We start from the raw sequence: 11100 nt of genomic DNA, 5'->3' as shown, positions 1-11100 counted from the left end.
TGGTTGATCTCCAGAGGTGGGAGGATAAGGGAAAGATCTGGGAGGGGCATCCAGGGAGGACCACTGACCCCATCCTCCACCCCAAACCCACCAATCATTTCTGGGGATCTCTCTCACCCCTTATGGCCTATGAGCACCTGATGAAATTAATATCATTATTATGTATTATTTCTTTGAGAGCACATATGCACAGCTGTATTAGGTTTGACTTTTGTTTTGAAAAAATGAACAGAAAGTTAAAAAAAATATGGAACTGCAAACTTGGACCTAGATTCATCAAAATGCTATAAATATTGTACCCGTGATATGGGCAGGAGAGAGAGAGAGAGAGACTTTGACTTTTAAAATGCTTTAATTCCAGTACAAAAGCCAAAGTTATAAAAGATAAAAATTAAAAATTACACAGAAATTCAACAAAATATTTACAAATTCAATATCAAAATGTCCATCAACAATTTTACAGAGTATATTATTAACACCCCATCTTGCTTTAAATTTTTGAGTATTATGAACCATTTTATAATATTTGTATTCTAATGTAATTCTTGAAACAATATAGAAATGTAAAACAACAAGAGCATTCTCCAGTCCTGAACCAGCAATTTTGTTTTTCTATTTTTTAAAATAGTCAGTTTGCATTGTCCCAATAGAAAATTGGCAAGACACACAAGATCTCTCTTTTCACGTTGATAATTAATTCAAAAAATAAAAACATTGAAGAAATCAATAGCAACAAGGAAAAAATGTTATTCATAAGATCAAAAACAGGTTTTAATCTAGGACTCTGCAGGAACATGTGAAAAATGGTTTCCATATCTGAGCAAAAAGGACAAGTCTCTGACACTGCAGTATTTAGATGCTTCACAAAAGCATTGGTAGCGATGATCCCATGTAAGACTCTCCACTGGAGATCACCAGAGCGTTTTGGGATTGGAAGCTTATACAGGGTTCTCCAGGTAAGCTTTCATCCTTCCAAATGACAGAAGATTTTCACTGATGAAAACTTTGCTGTTCATACCTCTGACTGTGTATGTAAAACTGCCCCCCAAAACCTACCCCCACCTCCCAAACCTTCTTTCTCTCTCTCTCTCTCTCATCTATCATGGTTTAATGATGCTTTGGCCTGAGAAACATTTTGTAGCAATCCAATATTATAATTCCAGTACCTTTTTAACAATTCAATTTCTCCTGGGTAAGGACTGTCTCAGTTGCCTGAGGTTAATGGTTTCACACATTGAATGCTATTATGTCATTGCCTACAGTGTATGAGCAGAGGCAAAGGTATAATTAACACAAGTATATTCAGGAGCTTAAGGCCTGTGCAGATTGCTTACAAAGACATACAGAGACCCGGAGAGAAGAGTACAGCCTTTTTGCAGGAGGCAGAGAAAGGCAGAAATGTGTGTTCTCAGAATACAATTGGCTGCCACCAGGCAACTGGAGTTAACATTTACATGCTAGACTGAATATATAACCCTCTTCCCCTCACCTGACATAATCATTCAAACATCAGGGTCAAATCAGAACAAGCTGTGATCCCTTGTTCTGGTGAATGGGCACGCAATGACTCCTGATACAGTGACTAGCAGTTTGCAATCAATTTATGAATAACCCCTCTCAGTGAATGTCAATGCCCTTGCATAACAGGCAACTAGTGACTCAGTTTCATCTGGCATCTAGTGGCTCAGTACCGTATCTATACATTATAAGAAAGCATTAGAAGGGGGAATCAGTGGCTGCTTATCATAGTGTTCCCGTCCTACTCCAGAAGATAGTCATTTCTTACCTGCCTGGAAGGCGTCTTCATGATGATATGTCCCCTTCCACAGTGCTTGTCTTATCCAGAAGGCGGTGGAGAGTGTCAGTGATTGTGGAGTTATCTTTCAGAAACTGCAATGGAAGTTAAGGAATTCCTGTAAAACGTTTGACTCCTGCTTGGAATGAGGTGATTGGGCTTTAGAAATATAACCCCAGCTTCATGTTGTTTGGCCGGTTGAGGAGAGGGGATTACTATAGAGAAAAAAAATTATAATATTAGACCTATGTCACTAGGAATACTATAGGTTCTTTTGGGGCTGGGTGAAACAAAATACAGTTTCAAGTATATCTGTTCCAATAATTGGTCATCAATTTACATTCCAAACAAGCTTTTGCCACCTTACATACCCTGTCTTCCCTCTGGATGTGCTCTGAACCTCCCCCTCCTCACACAGATATTAAAAAATAAACTCAATAAATATAATTCAACACATATTCAACACATATGATGAGCTTCAAAATAGCAGAAACATATTTCACATTTTTGTAGGCAAATGAATACTAAACCAACTCAAAAGTCTTTGCATCAATGTAATTAAAAATATATTAAAGGAAATCCCAAAAATAGAATAGCTAAGAGATCTCGCATCACCCTGCGAGTTGGGGAGTAGGTGCAGCCGGTCGCAGGGCCTTTCTGCAGTCAGCCAGAATGTTACATCCTTCAGAGGAACCTGCCATTCAATCCACTGCTGAGCACTCTGGCTCCCCCTTCACACTAGCATCTGTCTTGCAAAAGCAATCCATGGATGGTGTAATTTCAGTAGTTTATTTCAGGCTATAAGGTTGCAGGATCTAATGTCCTTTAGAGATGTGCTGGTGGATCCACTGCATGACCTGTTCAATAGATCCCTGGAAACGGGAGTGGTGCTGAGTGATTGGAGAAGAGCGGTGGTGGCCTGCTTCACAAGAATGGGAGCAGAGAGGAGGCTGGAAACTACAGGCTGGTTCTGCTGAAGGTAAGGATAGTGAACTATCTATAATCAGGAAGATTGCAGGACCCGAAGCAGCATGGATTCACCAGGGGAAGGTCCTGTCAGACAAATCTGATTGATTTTTTTGAATGGGTGACTAAAGAATTGGATTGAGGAAGAGCGTTCGATGTGAATTTCAGCAAAGCTATTGATACAGTCCCACATGAAAGGCTTCTGAATAAAATGAGAAGCTTGGGAGTGAGCGCCAAGGTGGTGGCATGGATTACAAACTGGTTGATGGATAGAAGACAGCATGTGATGGTAAATGGAACCTTCTCTGAAGAGAGAACAGTGTTAAGTGGTGTTGGGAACGGTTCTGTTCATTATCTTGTTTGTCTATTTGTGGATGTTACTAAGATCTGCAACAGAATGGACATGCCGGAAGGAGTAGAGAGAATGAGACGTGATTTAAGGAAGCTTGAACAGTAGTCGAAGATATGTCAGCTGGGATTCAATGTCAAGAAGTGCAGAGTCTTGCATCTGGGGTGTGGTAATCCAAAAAAGCTGTATGTAATGGGGGGGCTAAAGGCTGTTGTGCATGGAGAAAGAGAGGGACCTTGGAATGATAGTGTCTAGTGATCTGAAGACGGCAAAACAATGTGACAAGGCAATAGCTAAAGCCAGAAAAATGCTGGGCTGCATAGAGAGAGGAATAGCCAGTAAGAAAATGGTGATAATCCCCTTGTATAGGTCATTGGTGAGCCCTCACCTGGAGTATTGTGTTCAGTTCTGGAGACTGTATCTCAAAAGGGACAGAGACAGGATGGAGGCGGTCCAGAGAAGGGCAACAAAAATGGTGGGGGCCTCCATCAAATTTATTTATTTTCATTTAAAATCAATTTATATACCTCTTTTTCAATAAAAAAAAATTGTTCAAAGCGGTTCACAATAAAATGACAATACAAGCATAAATAAAAGAATAGTATATACATAGAAATTAAAATAGCAAAAAAAGTTAAATAAATCAAGACGATAACTTAGGAGGAGAGGTTGAAGGACCTAAATATGTATACCCTGGAACAGAGGAGGTGCAGGGGAGATATGATATAGATCTTCAGATACCTGAAAGGTTTTAATGATGCACAATCGACAAACCTTCTCCATTGGAATGAAATCAGTAGAACTAGGGGTCACAAAATGAAACTCCAGGGATGATGACTCAGAACCAACTTCAGGGCCTACTCACCTCACCAAGACTCCCATGGGTGCCAGGTCGTCCTCCCCTGCTTCAGCAGCGAGCTCAGCCAGGCCTTGGCGTCGCCACCGGGCCTTCCACCTCTGGCCAGGCCTCACGGCGGGGCTCGGCGTCCTTCGTGGCATCGGCCCCACCCCTAGGCGTGCCCGCAGACCACCTGGCTCCTTAAAGGGCCAGGGGCGGATCCCAGCTCTGTGGCACGCCCTGATTGAACGCTGCTATAAAGGAAGTGCCTGCCTGCACTTCCTTGCCTTGGCAATCGGGTCGATCACGCTGTGATTTCTAGTTTGCCTCTGCGTTTCCAGTGTCTGTTCCAGTTTTGTCCCAGTCTCGTTCCAGTTCTGTTCCAGCGTCCTTCTGTTCCTGCATCCTTCTGTTCCTGCATTAGGCCAAGGGTCCACCTCCAGGCGCAACAGGTTGCCAAGGCCATGGACTCGGCGGAGTCTCCTGCCATACGGGCCATTCCGGGTCTGGCCGCAACTATCCAAGAGCAACGATGAGCCTTAAAGACTCTAACACCTTCAGTGGAAGAGTTCCACTCTCATTTGCAGGATGTTCCTTCATCTCCCCAGGTAGTAACTCTCAGACTGTCTTCTCGGTACTGACTTCTGCCTGTTCTTGACTATGTTGATCGCCACCTGGATTTGACAGTTGCCTGTTTCCTCGACCACATCTGCACGCTGCCTGGAACTGACCTCTGCCTATCCACTGACCATGTCTGCACGCTGCCTGGAACTGACCTCTGCCTGACCACTGACCATGTCTGATTGCCACCTGGAACCTGACCCCTGCTTTGGCTGACTATCCACGGACTGACCACTGGTATTGACCCCTGCTTTGGCTGACTATGCTACCTTGACTCTGGCCTTGATCCTTGCCATACATTCAGAGACTTTATTCTAGCCTTCTCTGGCACCCCGGACTTCTAGCATGAACATCAACCGTGCACCCTTGATCGTGGTGGGCACACCTCTGAACTTTCTCTCAAGGAGATCCTGCGAGGCCCACCTAAGTCCAGGCGGCCCGGATAACCAAGGACTCAACCTGAGGGAACCCTGGGTTGCTATTGGTGAAGCTCCAGCTAGCCTCTGTCTCCTCTTGTGCTCCGCCTCCTGGTGGCAGGCGTTCTCTGGGTCCGACCAGGGAGCCTACCAATCCTGCACTAGGCCAAGGGTCCACCTCCCAGCACAACAAGACACCTGGAATGCCCTTCCAGAGGAGGTGGTGAAGACAAAAACAGTGCAAGATTTCAAAGGGGCATGGGATAAACACTGTGGATCCCTAAAGACTAAAGGATGGAAATGAGGAAAAGTATGCATGGGGTTAACTTGCTGGTATGGAAGTTACTACCCTTAACCAATAAATCTTCATACTGTTGATGCAACTCCATTAATGATCTCTGTTTTAATGGCAGGGGGAAAAGAGGAAAAGGGGAATTAGTTTCAGACAGCAACCAACAAGGACATTGAATTTTACAGTCTTGGAAAACAAATAAGCATGGGGGTAACTTGCTGGTGTGGCGGTTACTACCCTTAACCAACATGCCTGATACTTTGGATGCAACTCCAACATTGCTCTCTACTTCAACAAGAAGAGGTAACAGGGAATTGGACTTAGACAGCAACCAACAATGGCCCTGACTTTGATGGTTTGAGAAACTAAGTATGGGGGGAGACTTGTATGGCATGGCAGATGCTTCCATTATGGGGGAGACCTGTATGGTGTTACGCCTGTCGGTTGCAGATGGCTGTCACCTCTCATGCTCACCTCTTTTTTCCCCGCTCCATCTAGTCTGGGAAGAATGGTGGCCTCTGCCAACCCCTGCCGACCTCTCCGGCGTTCCCGGGCCAGCGTGGGTACTGCCGACCTCCATCTTGGACCCAGAATCACCTAGGTGTGCACACGCACACAAGGGCCTCTCCCAATGATGTCAACCCACTTGCATATTTAATCCAACCAGCCCTTACCTTCCTTGAGTTAGCAAGGAGTTCCATCTTGCTTATTTCTCCTCTTCAAGGACTTCCTGTTCCTGACCTGGTCTTGGCATCTGGACGCTCTGAGTACCCGCTCCTCGGGGGCTCCCCCTGCGTTCCAGGCCATCCACTCCTCAGAGTGCCTTCCTGTCTGACTACTACAGACCTGCTTCTCAGGTCCCTGTCGCTCCAGGAACCATCTTCTGTGAGTACCTCTACAGACATCTACTTTACGAACTGTGCAAAAGATTCTTTGCGGTGTACCCTGTATTCCGGGCCACTACCGCCTTCCTTGATAGAAGTCATTCAGCTTTCCTGCACTACAGAATACCTGCCTACCATCTTCAGGAGCCACTTCCGGGTTCCAGCATCTCTACCAGTGCTTCAATATCTACTATACTGACAGTATCGGCGTACCCCGCTCCGCTGGCCTCTACCGGACCAGTGCTACTGAAGTGCCTACACTCGTCAGCGGGGATTCCTGACATAACCCGCTTCGCGGTCCACTACCAGATCTTCTCATCTGTGGTTTCTCTCTGAGCATTCCCCATTGCTCAACACTACTACTGCATCTACCATTCTGTGGGCATTAGTGTTTCTCTATTATAATAAAGTCTCTACTTTAGCTGTGTTCCATGCTACTGAGTGTGCCTGCTGATGGTGAGGCTCACAGGGATCCTCCCTGTGAGCCTCATCTCTCATCTCAGCCCAGGGTACACATTCCTCCATAAACATAACAGATTGCTAACTCCATGGACCCAGCTCAGCTCTCAGCCCTTCAGGCCATCCTTGGCCTGGCCCAGCATCTGGCTGACCAGCAAAGGACATTGGAGACACTGGCTAACGCCTTCAATCAGCTAAGTTCTAGACTGAATGCTGCATCTCTGCCTGACAAGGCTGCTGCCTCTTCACTTGCTGGACTTTCTGTGCCCTTGCCTGCACCCACTCGCTTTACAGGTGATCCACTATTATGCAGAGGCTTCCTGAACCAGTGCTGTATGCACTTCTCCTTACAGCCTATCTATTTCTCAGACATAGAGTCCAAAACTACTTACATCCTGTCTCTTATAGATGGGAAAGCCCTGGCCTGGGCTTCACCTCTCTGGGAGCATAATGATCCTGTCCTCAGTAATTTGATGGGTTTTCTTACCCTATTTCGTTCAGTGTTTGACGATCCCGCTCATAAGACCGTCGCTGGATCTGCACTCCTACACCTTCAACAAGGTACCAAACCTCTGACGGATTATGTTATTGAGTTTAAAACTTTGTCATCTGAGTTACTGTGGGACCTAGCATGTCTACGGATTATTTTTCTGGAAGGTCTTAACTATCGTATTAAGGACGAATTAGCAGCTTGTGAGCTCCCTGATACCTTGGACTCCCTGATTGATCTCACGGGACGAATTCATTGTCGTTTGCATGAACACTCACAAGACATAAAGGGTCCTAAGAAGATGACACCAGGAGTTCCACGCTCTCGTCCTGCTCCAGTTACACAGACCACTTCCATACTCAGTATCGAGGAGGAAGAACCCATGCAATTGGGCTGCAGCCACATAACAGCCAAGGAGAGGCGTTATCGTAAGAGATTAGGCCTCTGCATGTATTGTGGGCAACCTGCCCATGCAATTCCCTCCTGTCTTATCTGTCCAGGAAACTCACAGGCCTTGGATCCACCGGAGGACTCCTCCTAGGTCTAACTTCTCCATCTCCTCCACTGACTCTTCCAGTCTCCATCATTTCAAATACACTTGAGTTCCACTCTTTAGTCCTAGTAGACTCCGGAGCCAGGGGAAACTTCATACTCAGACAACTCAGAGAGCACCTACGAATTCCCACCATCCAGACACCTACGCCACTGCTGTTATCATCAGTACATGATGAGCCACTTCCTGGTGAGGTCACTTACTCTACTCAACCTATTCGTCTCCATACAGGGTCACTCCACTCGGAGACCATCTCCTTCCTGGTTTTGGATAAAGCTATACACTCGGTGGAATACCCTGATTACAGACACACTCGCACTTTATTCAGGAGCCATGCCTATGCCATCCAAATCCCCGACGACCATTCATTGTCGAGATAGATGCTTCGGATGTTGGAGTTGGTGCTGTCCTTAGTCAACCCAGTGACACCCACACACTACATCCCTGCTCCTTCTTCTCTCAGCGTTTTTCTCCTGCCGAGCAGAATTATGGGATAGGAGACAAGGAGCTACTTGCCATCAAATTGACGTTTGAAGAATGGTGCCCATGGCTAGAAGGTGCACAACACCAGATAATGGTTTACACTGACCATAAAAATCTTGAATACCTACGTCATGCGTAACGCTTGAACCATAGACAAGCATGCTGGTCCCTATTTTTTAATCGATTTGATTTCTTATTGAAGTATCGTCCAGCAGACAAGAATACCCAGGCAGACACATTCTCCCGTTCCTTCATTCCTGAAGATGTCCCGGACACACCACGACATATCATTGATCCTACCAGGGTACTTCTCTTAGCTACACACACGGTTCCAGCCAGAAAGACAGTGGTTCCTCTCTCCCTCAGGAAAAGGGTCCTCAGATGGGCCCATGATTCCCTGCTCGCAGGTCACCCTGGACAGTCCCAAACATTCACCACCTTACAGAGATACTATTGGTGGCCCTCTATGAAGTAAGATGTAAAGGCCTACGTAGAGTCAGGTTCCACCTGCACGAGACAGAAACCTCCAGCCGGCCGGCACTGGAGACTCCTCCAACCACTGTCCACTCCTAGCGAACTATGGACACACATTGCCACGGACTTATCCTTGATTTGCCTGTGTCCAACTGTAATAATACCATTTGGGTCACCATTGACCGCTTTTCCAAAATGGCACATTTTGTAGCACTGCCCGGCTTACCGTCTGCCCCGGAATTAGCAAGGTTTTTCATCCGACACATCTTCCGTCCACTTGGCCTGCCTTAGCACATCCTCTCAGACAGAGGGATTCAGTTTACGGCTAAGTTTTGGAGATCCCTGTGCAAGAAATTTGACATCTCATTGGATCTTACATCAGCATACCACCCGCAAGCCAACGGACAGACGGAGAGAACGAACCACACACTAAAACAATTCCTCAGGGCTTATGTGAATTCAAGACAGAGCAATTGGTCTGAATTGTTCTCCTGGGCTGAATTTGCACTGAATTCACATCAATCCACTTCAACTGGGTCTTCCCCTTTTCAACTTGTGTACGGACGTGAGCCGTTACCTACACTACAACTGCCATTATCTGTAGTTTCTCCTGCAGCCCAGGCATTGACACAAGAATTACATCAGTTGTGGGAGCACACAAGAGAACTTCTCCACAAGGCTGGACAACAGGCCAAAAAGTTCTATGATGCCCATCACAGAGCCATTCCACAATTACAACTTGGCAACAAGGTATGGCTTGGTACCCATTTCTTCCGCCTTAAACTGCCATCAGTTCGATTTGCGCCAAGGTACATAGGACCCTTTTCAGTCTCCACCACCTGGATCCAGTCACGTACATTTTGAAGTTACCTCCGACACTCAGAATACATAATGCATTCCATATCTCTCTTCTGAAGCCACTCATCATGTCGAAATTCTCCAGGAAAACACCGGAACCCCAGCCATTCTCTACCGAAGAAGACATCACGTATCAAATGGAAGACATCCTTGATCTAAGAAGACAATGCAGACGATGGGAGTACCTTATTTCCTGGGAGAGATTTGGTGCTGAGGAAAATAGTTGGGAGCCTACTTGTAACATCCTCGACAGGTCACATCCTAGGAAGCTGAAACCCACTGAGAGAGGCCCTAAGAAGGGGGGTACTATTATGCCTGTCAGTCGCAGATGGCTGCGACCTCTCATGCTCACCTCTTTTTTCCCTGCTCCATCTAGTCTGGGAAGAATGGCAGCCTCTGCCAAACCCCGACGACCTCTCCGGCGTTCCTGGGCCAGCGTGGGCGCTTCCGACTGCCATCTTGGACCCAGAATTACTTAGGCGTGCGTGCGCAAGGGCTTCTCTTGAAGAAGCCCCCACCCCGCCCATGCTCTGCCCACGCCCCCACCCCTTTTGTAAAGCCCTGGGTCTTATACGCGTCCCGGGGCTTTACACGCGCCACTGGGCCTTTTTAAAATAGGCCTGGTGTGCGTAACCTTTTAAAAATCTGGTCCATTATGCCTCAGAGAATAAAAAGTATAATCCCAGGCAGTAAGGTATAGGAATCTCCAGACATCTGTAAGCACAAAGTCTCCATCAATTCCCTAGTGGCAAGTACCCCCAGGGTATTAGGAACATGTCCTGACGTTTTATCCAAAAGCGGGTCCAGGCTAACATTCCAATTGTGCCCCCAAACATAAATGATCCAAGCCAAACACTGCAAGAGCATCTGTCAATGCCTGATAAAACACTACTTGATCACTGCTAGGCCCGTAAACATTTACAAGAGTCAAAGTACTATTAAAAAGTTTACAGTCAAGGATTATATATTGCCCCTCCAACCTTTAAGCTGATGATGTACCACTAGTGGTAAACTTTTATCTACCAAAATACAAACTCCCCTGCTTCAAGAATAATACGAGGAATAATAAACAGCCCCAACCCAATCCTGTTTCAATTTGTCATGTTTCACATTTGTCAGATGAGTCTCCTGAAGCATAAGAATTTGAGTCCCCTGTCATCACGCAAACTGTAAAATGCGCTTTCTCTTAATGGGAGATGAAATTCCCCAAACATTCAACGAGATGCATTTAACTAAACCTGCCATATTAGAGACTGGTAATAATGCATGAGGCAGATATGTTAGCGAGAAGTGAAAGGAAGAAAAATGAAAAAGACAAAGGATATCACTCCCGCCCTTAAGGAAGGCAACTCAATAAGCTCATGACCATGCCCTACCAGGTAGATCCCACTGTGGAAATGCAAAACAGAAGCACAATCAGTAGTTGCAAGAAATTGAAAACCTTGCACCACCCTTGTAAGACTCAACAAAAATCCTCCAACAACAATGCCCCCCCCCAAACCCCAAACCTACCCAACAAAAATACCCATCAGAAAACTCCAGGAAAATCCCGTCTACCCACCCAAACCAGGAACGACATAGAACCTCGACCCACCCCAAAAAACAGCAACATCCAACTGACC

General features: G+C 46.1%; 1 long non-coding RNA gene across 1 annotated transcript in view; it reads right to left on the bottom strand.

The window, feature by feature from the left end:
• Nucleotides 1-1818: 1818 nt before the first annotated feature.
• Nucleotides 1819-11100, bottom strand: part of LOC115088742 — a 63931-nt gene continuing 54649 nt past the window's right edge. Inside the window, exon 3 of the long non-coding RNA XR_003855848.1 lies at nt 1819-2010. This is a non-coding gene — a long non-coding RNA (uncharacterized LOC115088742). The remainder of the gene's footprint in view (nt 2011-11100) is intronic.

This window comes from Rhinatrema bivittatum, chromosome 3 (assembly GCF_901001135.1).
Source record: "Rhinatrema bivittatum chromosome 3, aRhiBiv1.1, whole genome shotgun sequence".
Classification (NCBI taxonomy): domain Eukaryota; kingdom Metazoa; phylum Chordata; class Amphibia; order Gymnophiona; family Rhinatrematidae; genus Rhinatrema; species Rhinatrema bivittatum.
The sequence above is the reverse complement of the archived record's forward strand: the minus strand, read 5'-3'. Positions and strand labels throughout refer to the sequence as shown.